The sequence below is a fragment of the Tyto alba genome, unplaced genomic scaffold (genome assembly GCF_018691265.1).
Source record: "Tyto alba isolate M040663 unplaced genomic scaffold, T.alba_DEE_v4.0 Super-Scaffold_45, whole genome shotgun sequence".
NCBI lineage: Eukaryota > Metazoa > Chordata > Aves > Strigiformes > Tytonidae > Tyto > Tyto alba.
Window position 1 is genome coordinate 27625124 of NW_024881321.1, and position 13143 is coordinate 27638266.

Sequence of the window (13143 nt, forward strand, 5' to 3'; positions counted from 1 at the left end):
TATCAATCCATCCCTCATAAGGTTCACAACCACGAAGCCACAGAGTGATGCTGTATTTGAGGTTTCTCTACAAGAATCTTGTAATGATCCCAGTGCCGGTTGTTTTCTACACAGGAGAAGGAAGGTGTGAAACTAGCCCACAGTTTTTGCAAACTACCAGAATAAACCGTATCTGTAGCAAGTATCTTTAGAAAACAGAATACATATCCAGAGCACTCAGAGCAAGAGCTGTTATTCTTCTTGCTAGTATTCCCACCCACTCCCATGACTCTTGTATTCCTGCTGGAAAGTGGCCCAGCTTCAAAAGCAAGGATTGCATTTAAATAATGTGGGGTACGTTACTCTAAATAGCATTGGAGTCAAACACAGTATGAGTTACTGGGTAACAACTTTATGTATGTGTTTTCCTTTTTAATACAGTCCACAAGGAGTTGGTGAGATTTAATTTCATCAATTACAACAATTTCTTCCAGCATTTTCAAACATCTGCCCCAAATCAGGAGACGAAGATGCTACTTAAAAATTGATTTGATTTTGAAGAATTGGCATTTTCCAGCAAAAGCAAGAAAAATCCTGACCACCTCTAATTCACTGTGAAATGGGGACAATATTTCCTTTTATTTTTTACATGTATAAGGCTCTGTCCTCATGATATAGCCATAATATTGTGGTGGGCACAGACTGACTCTGTTTCCACATTGTCACACAGAAAGTGCCACACAGCAGCTGGGTCACTAACCCGACGAAGGAAACAGGAAAATGATAGGTGTGTATGAGTTGCACAGTGTTTCAGCTGTAAAATCCCACAAGAAGAAAAAGCGTTTACACAATGTCTTATTAAGGAAAACCGTGTTATAAATCATCCCATAAAGAGAAGAAAACCCTTCTAATTGCATGCTTTATCTTCAAAAGTGATGAATTTCAGAACGATCTGCATATCAGGTACCTTGTCTGTATTTTAGCACTAAAAGGCTTCTGTTGACATATATCCAGCTTCTGTTACCTCTCTTTGACACATCACATAGTTATTTTCTTTTTAATCTCTGAAGAGCAGAAATATTGTGAGCTCTTTCCTGGTGCCAGTATGGATAGAAGCCATCCCTAAAGAGACGTATATTGCAATTGGCAAGATATAAATCACATACTGTATAAATATAGAGGTGTTTGTGTGTCAGCATGTTGGCAAGTGGTTTGTGGGAAAAACTACTCCATTGGATGCTGAAAGCATCTTTCAGATTTGCCATTTACAACTCCTCTTTTCTTGTTTTTGTACCAGTCTTTGAATTGTCATTAGGGAGTATAGGTGACCACCTGTCCAGATGTTGTACACATGTGCCTTGAGAGAGAAAGGGGAGTTCTTGTCACATTCCTAGTGAGAATTACATTGTTAGGAATTTGTTTCAGGGTTTGTTTAGCATTTTTTTTTTTTTTTTACAATCACTCTCTTCATTCACTAGTGTCAGAACTTGTTTATTTGTACAGGAGCTTTGTTCTCTACCAACACTGTGGCTTGAAACTGACTTGCTGTCTCTTTGAAGCACAGTAGTCAGCCTTTTCCAAACCTTAGCTCCATATTGCTGCTCCGTGACCTACTGCTTGTCATTTCCTTTCTCCCTGTTTCTTCAGATTTTTTTCTTTGATGAACTTCCTTCAAGCTGGCTGCCAGTTCACATGTCTCATAGGCAAGTCCACAGGCTTAGCGTGGCTACTTTGCTTTAAATCCTACAGCACGAGGATTATTCCTGTTGTGCAATCCACGCTGGTCATATGGAAAGCTCCAGACAGCTTCAGCTTCTTCAAGAAACCTTCATCCTTCCTACCTGAGATAGCCAGCAGGCACAGCAGTTTGTGCAGAAGGGTGTGGGAAATGGGACCAGAAATGGTGCTCTGCAGCAGTGGTCCCCCCCAGGACATAGTTCCCAGCACCTGCTGGAGCAGCTACCCTGGCACATAAGAAGCCTTCACACCGACTGAGCTCCTGAAGAAGGACACTGTTGGCTGGGGCTGGGGCCACCGGGGTGCCTGGGACCCCTCACTGAGGCTGGGGCAGCAGAAGGTGGACTCCCTCCCTGCCCTTGTGAGGTGGGTGCTGGTGGAGGGTCTGTGTAGCCAGGTGGAGGAACTGCAGGAGATCAGCAGCCTGGGCATCATCAGAGATAAAAGTGAGAAGGTCTCATACTCTGTCTGGGAAATCAGTGTGACAGGGTGCCTCTCTCAAGTTCTTGTGCAGCATGGGGAGCAAACAGGGGGAATTAGAGGTCTGTGTGCAGTTGCAGGGCTACAACCTCATTGGGGTCACAGAGAGACATGGTGAGATAACTCACACGACTGGAGTGTTGCCATGAACGGATATGGGCTCTCTGGGAAGCACAGGAAAAGAAGACAAGGAGTTGTCTATTTGAGAGAGCAGCGGGAGTGCACAGAGATTTTCCTGGGAATGGATGGTAAGCTATCTAGGATCTTATCAGTCAGGATTAGATGGCATACCAAGACAAATTTCATTGTGGTAGGTGTCTGCTACAGACCACCCAAACAGGAAGAATAAGTAGATGAGGTGCCTTCTTCAGATAACTGGAAGAAGACTCACATTTCACAGAATGACCAGATGGTTGATGTTGGAAGGGACCTCTGGACATCATCTGGGCTAACCCCCCTTCTCAGGCAGGGCCAATTAGAGCTGGTTGCCTTTGCAGGGACTTGTCCTTGAACCACCACTCTGAATATTTGCCATTCAGAGGGACCTTGACAGGCTGGAGAAATGATCTGACAGGAACTTCATGAAGTTTAACAACAGGGGGTGCAAAGTTCTTCACCTGGGAAGGAACAGTCCCATGCATCAGGCACAGGCTAGAAGGTTGACCAGCTAGAAAGCAGCTTTGCAGGAAAGGACCTGGACATCCTGGTGGACACTAAGTGGATCACCAACCAGCAATGTGCCCTTGCAACAAAGAAGGCCACCAGCATCTTATGCAGCATCCTAACAGGAAAACATCACCAGCAGGTTGAGGGAGGTGACCCTTCTCCTACTCGGCACTGGTGAGACACATCTGGAGTACTGTGTCTAGTTCTGGGCTTCCCAGTACAAGAAAGACATGGACATACTGGAAAGAGTCCATCAAAAGGCCACAAGGATGATTAAGGGACTGGAGCATCTCTCCTATGAGGAAAGGCTGAAAGACTTCATTCTGCTTAGCTTGGAGAAGAGAAGGCTCAGAGGAGAACTTATAAACATCCATAAATATCTGAAAGGAGAGTGCAAAGAAGCTGCAGCCAGGCTCTTCTGAGAGGAAAGAGGCAATGGACACAAACTGAAACACAGGAAATGCCATGTAAACATAAGAAAAAAAATTCTGCACTCTGAGGGTGGTCAGACACTGAAATAGTTTTCTCAGAGAGATTTACTCTCCAACTTTGGAGATATTCAAAAGCTGAATGATTAGAGTCCTGAGCAACCTACTGTAAGTAACCCTGCTTAATCAGGGGAGTTGGATTAGACAATCTCCAAAGGTGCCTTTCCACCTCAGCCATGCTGTGATTTTCTCATATACGTTCTTGCAGTTCTTAGTCCTTAGCATTGAAAGAAAGGCTAACCAGATAGAAAGGGAGAAAGATAAAATGGTGTTTTAATCGAGTCTGTGCTCTTGCAGAAAAGCGGTGTATATATCCAGTGTAGATTTTATGCACATTACCTGCAAGAATCAACAGTAAATTTGAAATAAGTGGTGGAGATACCCTAGGGAAGCAATCTGTCTCATATGTCTCAAGCAAGGGATGCCAGTAGCTTCGATTGAGTAGTTAAATATCCAGACAACATAGACTGTGCCGGCAAATCAATAGCAGTTCTCCATTTGTGAAATAATTTCCTTTTTTTTTTTTTTTTTAAGGCAGTATTTTATGACTAGATCTTCATTAAACGTAGCGTCGACAGACCCATTTCCGAAGACTCTGGTCACAGGTATCTGGGAATCCCCAACTGGGGAGGTGCAGACTTCCAACCTAAATCTATGAGCCCTGGAAAGGAAAGGACTATGGCTCACCAAGTTGGAGTCCAGCTGCCAATCACTGCTGGGATCTGATGTCTTGCAGATCCATAGGCAGCACCATAAGGACTAGATCAGCTTGAGGAACAGCTCAAGGATTAGGGAGGATCAGGGAGTTTTTGCGTGTGTGAATCTTGATGCAAGAGACAGTCTGGCCACATATATTTAAAATAGTTGTCCTAAAGAATAAAACATAAAGGCTATTGGAAGCTATCTCATCATGTGTTATCTCAGATCAAATTTATGAGAGGATTGATTTATTCTGAACCTACAACATATACAATAATTTACAACGGTAAAATATTGAATAAACACTACACTGTCACCTGTTTTATTATTTAAGTGTCTTGAACAGTACCAAAATCAGTTATAATTCCTCAGACTGAATTCCTGCTATTAGTTATCTGACCTGGATATGAATCAGTAATCTAGAGCTGCAAAGCCATGCATGTAATTATACCACTTTTCCCACCTTAAGTTGCTTTATTATGATAACTGTAAGCAACCATGGTATGAAAAACTGCTTCTATACTGCATCTATAGTCTGTTCTAAAATCAGATCTAAAAAATAATGACCTGTGCCATCTCCAGAGAGGAATTACTAATTAAATATATTCCTTTTAGTATTTCATCTATTGTCCTCAAAAAGACAATAAATTCAATGTTTACATATATTTTTTCCACATTATTTGAAGTTAATTATCTATTCCTTAAGAATAAAAGCACAATACTATCTTGCAGAACTGAGTTGTCATGACAAACGTTGATATCAGTCTAAATTATCTATGCCACAAAATGATAGAAACCAATACCTTTACAAGATATGAAATAGGATACAGCAAGAAAGCAGTTCCACTTCCATTAAAAATAAAAGCCCTGTTAATAAGGTGCTGGCATCATGATGTCATTTGATATAACTATTTTAGGGTTAATGGTGGTTTGTTATCATGAAGGATTTTGCAAATGTTAAAGTTATCAGTGTCCCCATATACGCCTTAGCTCAGCAAAGCAGCTAAGCATGTGCTTAAGTCTCATTCTGTAATCTCTTTCTCTAACCATAAATCCTGCTTCATTGACTTCTGTACTTTTTGTAGCTTGCTGAGGGAAATTCATGCTACCTGTTTGGCAACATAACAGTAGCATGACAGACTAGTGCATGCCTGCACCTTGTTTAGGATTTTATTAGAGAATACATCTGGAAATGGAAGGAAAATGTAATAACACTTCATCCTCCTAATTTCATTTAATGTAAAAACTTTTAACTCACAAATGGTGTATTGCTAATTACAGTGTCTATTGAGATATTGATACTAATTCCTCAGCTATATTAATTATTTTTTATTTTTTATTTATCAACCTTGCAGAGTGCAGAAAGCTATATATGAGCCCTGATCTAAAATCCTTCTAGTCTGAAAGGCAGGTGCAGGAAAAGGTGGAAGTCCTCAGGAATCCAAAGTTAGGGGATGAACAAAGTTAGCAAGAAAAAAAACAAGCTGGTATGGTGAGGACAGTTGTTTAGGGTTTCTTCCCTCTTTTTGCGTGTATTAACCAGCCCAGTGGCTGCACATTCTTGTATGCTTGTACCTTTTGTACATTGATATCAGCCCTTTTTTATGTCAACCATAGGCAAGTAAATAAAGCAAGCACTTTTTTCTTACAGGAAGTCTACTCATTCTTGTGTACTTTACACATTAAAATGATTTACAGCACTATGGATGGACTGGTGTTGTACATAGGAGATGCGGGTCCTGGCTCCAAGCCTCTTAAAAGTTTTCACATCATAAGGCCTAAGTGATTTAGAGATGTTCAAAACTCTGCTGGGCAATGTCCTGAGCAACTTGATCTAGCTTTGAAGCTAGCCATGTTTTGAGCAGGAATAGATGGTCTAGATGACTTTGTAACTTTTTAATGACACTTTAATGTAAAACAAAATAGAGGGTGAATTGGATTCTCCAATAAGACACCATTAGTTCTTTCATTATATGCAACACAATAAAGCTAATTATTAAGTAAGTCAATAGGTGTACAACAACATGTTAAAAGAAATGTAATGAAGAGAGAAAAATAAAAGTCTTCATGGAGGTATTAATGCTGTCTTTTAAGGAGGAAAAAGGAACAGTGCTGAGAAAATCCTGTTAGACAAGACCAGCTGAGATATGGAATATAATTTTCGTCAGAAATGCTGACATCTGAGAATTTTTTATTGTTTCAGTTCAGGGTCAAATCAAATGTTTCTGCTGCACACACATAAGTTTTGAAAAAGGCTGGACTTCAGAAATATTTAATTTCATAATTCTATAATTGTGTTTCAGCTTTCATTCTCTGTTTTCAACCAGAGAATACATGGACAGTATATATTATTATTAAATTGTTTGTGAAAGCAGTAACAGCATATAGTATACCAGATTTCTCCCCAGTACTAACTTTTGAAATTGAAAGTTGTGAAGTCTGCAGTGGCGTGAGTCTTCCCATAGCAATATTAACCACAACTCACATAATGAAAAATATTTAGATGTTAGCAAAGCTTCTATTTTCTATTCTTTTTCTTGAAAAATATTTTCCAACTATAGAATAGGTTTATCCCAGGGAGCTGGTAAAAAAACCCAACAAACTAGAACTCTTCTTTTAGGAGGTGAAAAAAAGCTGTGGCCAAAGGGCGGCCCCAGGCCGTACCCAGCCATGGGTTCCTCTGGGGGCCGGTGGAGGCAGAGGGGAGAGCTGCTGGGGCTCAGGCTGGCAACCTGCCTCCCAAAAGCAGGTGCCCAGCAGGGCAGGGCTGATTCCTGTGGGAGGATGGGCAATGCCCCTTTGCCTTCGCCTCACAGTCCAGGGGTTGAGGTGCCTGCCCATAACAGGGGAGAGCTGGTTTGGTCACCCGCTGTACCCAGTGCTTGCTTCGGGGTGAGCAGTTTCAATATCAGAACGTAACACCCAGGGCAGCAGCTGGCTGCAGCGCTGGTATTGCCATCACGTGTGCAGGCCGGGTTGGGACTGACTTTTGAGGGCTCGCTTAGGATGCAGGTTGACGGTCACTGAATGGGAGATTGTGAAGAAAGTAACCCCAGTTAAGATGCAAAAGTATACGGAAGACAACGGTAAAGCCCAAACTGGTATTCAAGAAACAAAAAGGGACATTAAAAATTTTGAAGAATGGTTTAAAAAAATTAATGAAATACTACAGTAAAGCAGCCAGAGATGCAACTGTGTCAAAGCTCTAGCTTGTGATAATTAACAACCTCTAAGCATTCAAAACTAATCTAGAAGTAGAATGAGAGAAGAAAGAATACAATAATTAATTCCATCTAAATGGATGTAAGTGTTAAAGAAAATAAAAGGAAGATCCCTAAGGTGTCCATGAGAAGTTTTCTGTTGAGAGAGCTGCAACAGGAAGATTTGGAAGAGCTGAGTCTCTCCATAAAAGAAATCTAACAGAGGGAAGGTGCTGTCTCTGCTGAAAAATCATTTGTGTGCTCTGCAGCAAGTTCTCCAAAGGGGCAAAGATCCTAAGCTTGAGCAGCTGATCCGGGAAATGTTAAAGAGAGAGAAATCTATAGTCTCACTTAGGTTTGCTATAGGAGAAGTACATCCTTCTTCTGAGTGATAGCTGAGCCAAAGAATTTGACAGAGATCTGCTCCACTCAATATCTGAGTTTTAATTTGGTCAACATCACACAATATGAATTGCTGAAGAACATAAAAACCAGCTTCAAGTAGCTCCTGCTGTACCATCCCAGAGATATGATTCCCTCATCTTCCTTTCCCAATCAAGCATAAGGCCATCAGAAATTAACAATAAATATCAGAATCCAAAATACTTATGAAAAATCTATGAACTAGCTCATAATGCGAGTGTCTGCAACACCTTTGCAAGCAGTCTTCATTGTGTTACTGGGCAGTAGAAAGTTCACTTGCCCCAAACTTTTTATGTTCAGGAATCAGAAATCTCAAGATGATGCAGCTGTTTCCAGGTTTGGACTTCTCTCGGCAAAATGGGCAATTCAGCACCCTACAATGTCTCTGCTTTCCACCAACACTGAGATAATGGTTTTGACCTCAGGTCTCAACATAGTGTGTTTGGGCATAAATAACTGCACTGCCATTCTCATGAAGAGTGCTAAGAGCTCTCAGGACCGTGAACTTGACTGGTTGTTCTGCTTCATTTTTCTCCTATATCCATAGTCAGATGTGTACCCTGCTGTTGCTTTCTAGCCATGCTCACTCTTTTGTGTTCCTGGAAGACAGCCTTGGCTTTTCTTGCTGCTATCCTGGGTTCTAACAGTCCAAAATGCAGATCGGAGTGTGAGTCCATGATTTTATTTCTTTAATGAGATGTACTATTGTTAGATGTTTGTTAGGTTTGGGACAGGTGGGACTAACAGTTGCATGTCCAAACCTGAACTTCTTCCCTGAAAATTCCTTGTACTCATGACCATTAAGTGGTGGCAGTTCTTAGAGATCTTTCTTAAAATGATAATAAGGGCTGTGACTGTGTTGCTGGTCTTAATTAATTAATGTAATTAATTAAGATTAATTAATTAGCTTTCATCTAAAACCAGAACATTCAGGGGGCTTCTGTGTAAAAATTCAAGTTGTCAAGCACATAATCTAACATGGACATCCTTCTCCTACCTTTATGTCAGATGTCATCAAGATTGTGGCTGAACAATCAGATATTTCCTCATTTATAGTTAATGTGCAAATGATACACTTGTAGCTGGAAAAATAACCTCTATTCTTATGGGTGGAGGTGCGAAAGTTGACAAGTCCCTTTTGACAGTGGCAAAAAGTGGTTTATGGTAATTTAGGCTAACCTTGGACTCCCATAAATAAAAACATGAAACTTTTTAACACCCACATTTTAAGTCTGATGTTCCTTCTGCTCTTCTTGAGTATATTAACACTCCACTTGTTAGCAAGTGGGATGCGTAAACCCCAATCTTGGTTATGATGGTGCAGGAGATCTGTTCCCAGACCTTCCTGAAAGCATCTGGAGACCACTTAGTTTGAGCTTACCCTCAGAAGTCTTTACTCCAGAACACAGATTCAATTAACTCTTTCAATTTCCTCTTTACTATGATTTGTATCCTATGTCCCTTGCCTGTCTTTGTGTGCTATTGCTCGTAGGGTGTCGGTCATGCACCCACACCATGTAGGTGTTCCCTTCACACTCCAGTCCTTCTGTCCCTCTCTCCTGTCATAGGAGATGTGACAGCCTGTGCTGTACTCTGCAGTACACCATGCTGTACTCTGACCAGCTTCAGCAGGTAAATTCCCTTCCAGAGAGTCTACGTTTTGCTGCAGTTCAGTGCAGAAGCACTGATTTTCCCCAAAGTTTCTCAGAGCATCAAAACTGTGTACTCCCATTTTTTTTATTTTTTTTTTTTTTAATATATCAGGACCTCCAGTGGGTAAATCTCAGGGATTTATCTACTATGAAAAAAAGTTGTATTTTCTAGCTTCACACAGTCTGAGAAAACAATGTTTCCCAAGGGGGTATTGAACACGCTCAGACGAGTGCTCTGTTTTCCTAAGGACACCTGCCAGAACCTTGCTGACATATCAAGCGTTGAAAAATGTTTGGCACCAGCCACCTCTCACAGAATTTCTCCCCTTGTTGACAGTAGGAAACAGCCATGTTATGCATAGTTCTTTAATTCTCTTGGCTCCCTACATAGCAAAGTGTCTCATATGTTTTCTTCTATTACCACTGATTCCCAAAGAGAAGAGAATATCCAGCTCTTCTTTTGGTCTGGGTTTTAAGGGAAAGGGAACTTCACACCAGGAACTGAATGAAGATGGGAGAAGGGCCTTTTTCACCTTGTCCTCTGATGGGAACTTCCTTGTCTGCTGGAAATACTTTCCATGAGATGTTGATTGTCTTGATCCGTTGTCCCACTAATCATGTAATGTCAGTGCCTTCACGACCAGACTAAGGACATGATGGTTTTTTTTTTTTTTTTTTCAGTTTATGATTGGGTACATTTCCTTGAGTGTTATGATTTCTCTCTTCTACTCTGTCCTGTATTCACAGTTTATTTCACATTTTACCTTAATGAGAAGCTGCTCACTAGCATAAATTCCCATTTACCTTCTGATGACCATAGGGCAAAAACTTCTTAAAGCACCACTGTTTTGCATGCAAATATCCATCTCTGCCTTCAGAGTCTCATATTTCTCTTTGCATTGCATAGGAGACAAATCCATCGGTAAGGGAAAAGTTCTTTTTTATTTGGTACGGAATTAGTAGGCAGAGCTTCACATTTATCTGTGCATTTTTTTTTCCCATGTAAAAATTCTGCTTTTTTACTATTTATGCCTCAACAAGATCCTCTGGCCAATTGCTTCCTGTAGTAGTCAGACTACCTTCTGCCAATCAAAACATTATACACAGCTATCAGGCATTATTATCAACACCTATCCTGCAGTAGTTCTTTTGTTTGTGATGAGTAATTTAACACTCAACACTCTGAAATCTAAAGCTAATATTGTGAAGTACTCCAAGGAGACAAATTGCATATATCTTAAACTTTTGATAAACATCTGGTAATTTGGGGATATTATTTACACTGTGGGTTTTCAGAAACAAAACCAACCAAACCAAAACAACAAAAAGTTCTGTTCCTGATGCAACCAAGGATCCATTGCTTTCCTTGTGCTGGACCCGAGCATGAGTGGCTGGTGGTACCCTGCTGGCACTAGGAAAGCAAGCTGACATATTGGTGCTCCCTCTTCAGCAGGCTTTAGCCCACTTTGGAGGTCATTGATCCGAAATGAAACCTTCTGCATTCATTCAACCTGCAGCTGGTGAGCCAGTTCATTCTTTAATCTGCTTAACATCTGATTCCTGGCATTTGACCAATATTTTGAGTTTTTGTGAGCTTATAAAATATTACCACTTTGCTGAACAAGATTCTCTCTTATCACAGGGACCTACCATCTTTGACAGCGATTTTTTGGCTTTCACCATCTTTCTTTCTCAGTGGTATAACTAAATTGCTTGCCCACACTGAGCAGTGAGTCAAATACTGACCTGCTTAGCTGGCTAAAGGCTACATAAACAATACAGTACTCATTCTTCTAAGTAACCCCAGTGATCAGTTGAGAAAAAGAAATTTAGATGTCAAATATGATATTTCCTTGGTGAATCCCCTCCTAGTTGCCTTAAATTCTCCTTAACACTGAGTTTAGAAATGTATGAGGGGCCAGTACAGCTCTGACTGGCATCAACTACCAATTAAAATAACTTCTCAATTAAAAATGCTATGAGATGTCTGCTACTTTTTGTTTTGTGGATCTTAGGCCTTACATTATAGTAAAGTTACTAACTGAGCCATAGAGCTCAGAGGTGGATGTAGAGTTTTCTGAGTTGCGGGAGGTATAAACACTCTCTCCCTACAGATTCACTGGTGTAAGCTGAGAACAGTGGGAACAGCCTGCATGGCCAGACTGTCGTCTCCGTTCCCAGCCTCTACTGTCGGCAGCCTTCGTGTGTTCGACTGTCTATGTTCCCTCTCCTCAGAACAAACATAATTCTTCCTTTTTGCATCTCTCACATCTTCCCTTGGCTAACAGTGATCTCTGTTCCTCAACTAATTCCTCTTTCTGGCTTATCAATAGTTTGTTATTCCTAGTACAGATTTCAGCTGCCACCTTCTACTACAGGCATTTTCTCTTGCTGACTTGTAAGCCTCAGATAATTCAACACCATATTCACTCCTCCATCTTACTCTTGCCTCCTCTCTCTCCTCACTGTGACTTCCAACACCGGAATCTTTTTTTTATTAATTTTTTAAAAAAGCATTTATTATATTGTGGACATCTTTTGAAACTTACTGCTTTCCAACTTACACATATTGGGGCAACCTAGACAGATGACAGCTGTCCTTGTCTTCTGATGTGCATAGCATGTTCTTGGGGATCATGGCCTTACACAGACTCAACTTAGGTGTGTGCAGGACTGTAGCGTGGCTCCAGCCAGGACAGCCCAGCTCTTGGAGTAGAAATCAGAGGAATGGCAGTTGGAGGATACTCGTGTGTGTGTGTAGACTCACATGATGTAGAATCAGGGTGCATCCAGGAGAAACTCCCAAGCCTGGGAGGCAGGAAGTCCTCCTTGGTAAAGTAGAAAAGCTTTAGCCATGGAGAGCTGTGTTACCTAGGAATGACATTAATGAGGGAAATACAAACTGTTGTGTTGAGTGGAAATGCAGGATAGAGCGGGCCTAAGAAGTCCCATAGCATGCTGCAGGCTGTTGGAAGACCGAGGAAGCAGAATGGTTAGGCACAGAACAAGAAAGCAAACATCTCAGGAAAAGAAGCTGCTTCTCTTGGTTTGCCAAATATAAGCCAAGCAAAAAAATTAATAGTGGATAGTATCCTACAAAGCGTGGTTTCAGCAGACTAGGAATTCAACAGTCCCTCCAGGTGCAATGCTGTGCCATGAGGGACACATCCTGGCTTACAAACACAGAATTAATGAATAGGAGTTGAGGGGTGATAGCACTTGCATATGTTGTTCTGCCAAAACAACAGCTAGGATATAGAGTTCAGTTTTGGTATTTTTTCAAAAAACATTGAAAAGATGGAGAAAGTGCTGAAAAAATTCAGTAAGTGATTTAAGAATTGGATTTTTTTTTTTTTTTTATCTTATCAGAAAGAAAACTGAGAAGGGATTTGATTAGAGTATATAAATCCCTTTCCTGGGAGAAAACACTGAGCACTGAAGTGATCTTGAATTTAGTAGAGAACAAAACTGTGGTTTGAATCTGAAGCTAAGTCAATCCAGGACAGAAGTCAGATACATTATTTTTTTTAACAGTGAGTGAGATTAACCATTCAAACTAACTACCATGCAATAGATTTCCTGTCTCCAGCTATTGTCAGATCAAGACCAGATATTCTGCTAGAAGTTATGCATTAGTCAAACACAAATTATCCTTTCATCAAACAGAAGTTATTGGGCTCTGTACAGAATTAATTGGGTGATGAAGTAATAGCTCTAATATACTGCAGATCAAATTTTGTGATCTAATAGTCCGTTTTGGCAGTGGAATCTAAATGCATACGTGTCAATTTAAATGTCTAAATCTAGGAACCCAGATTT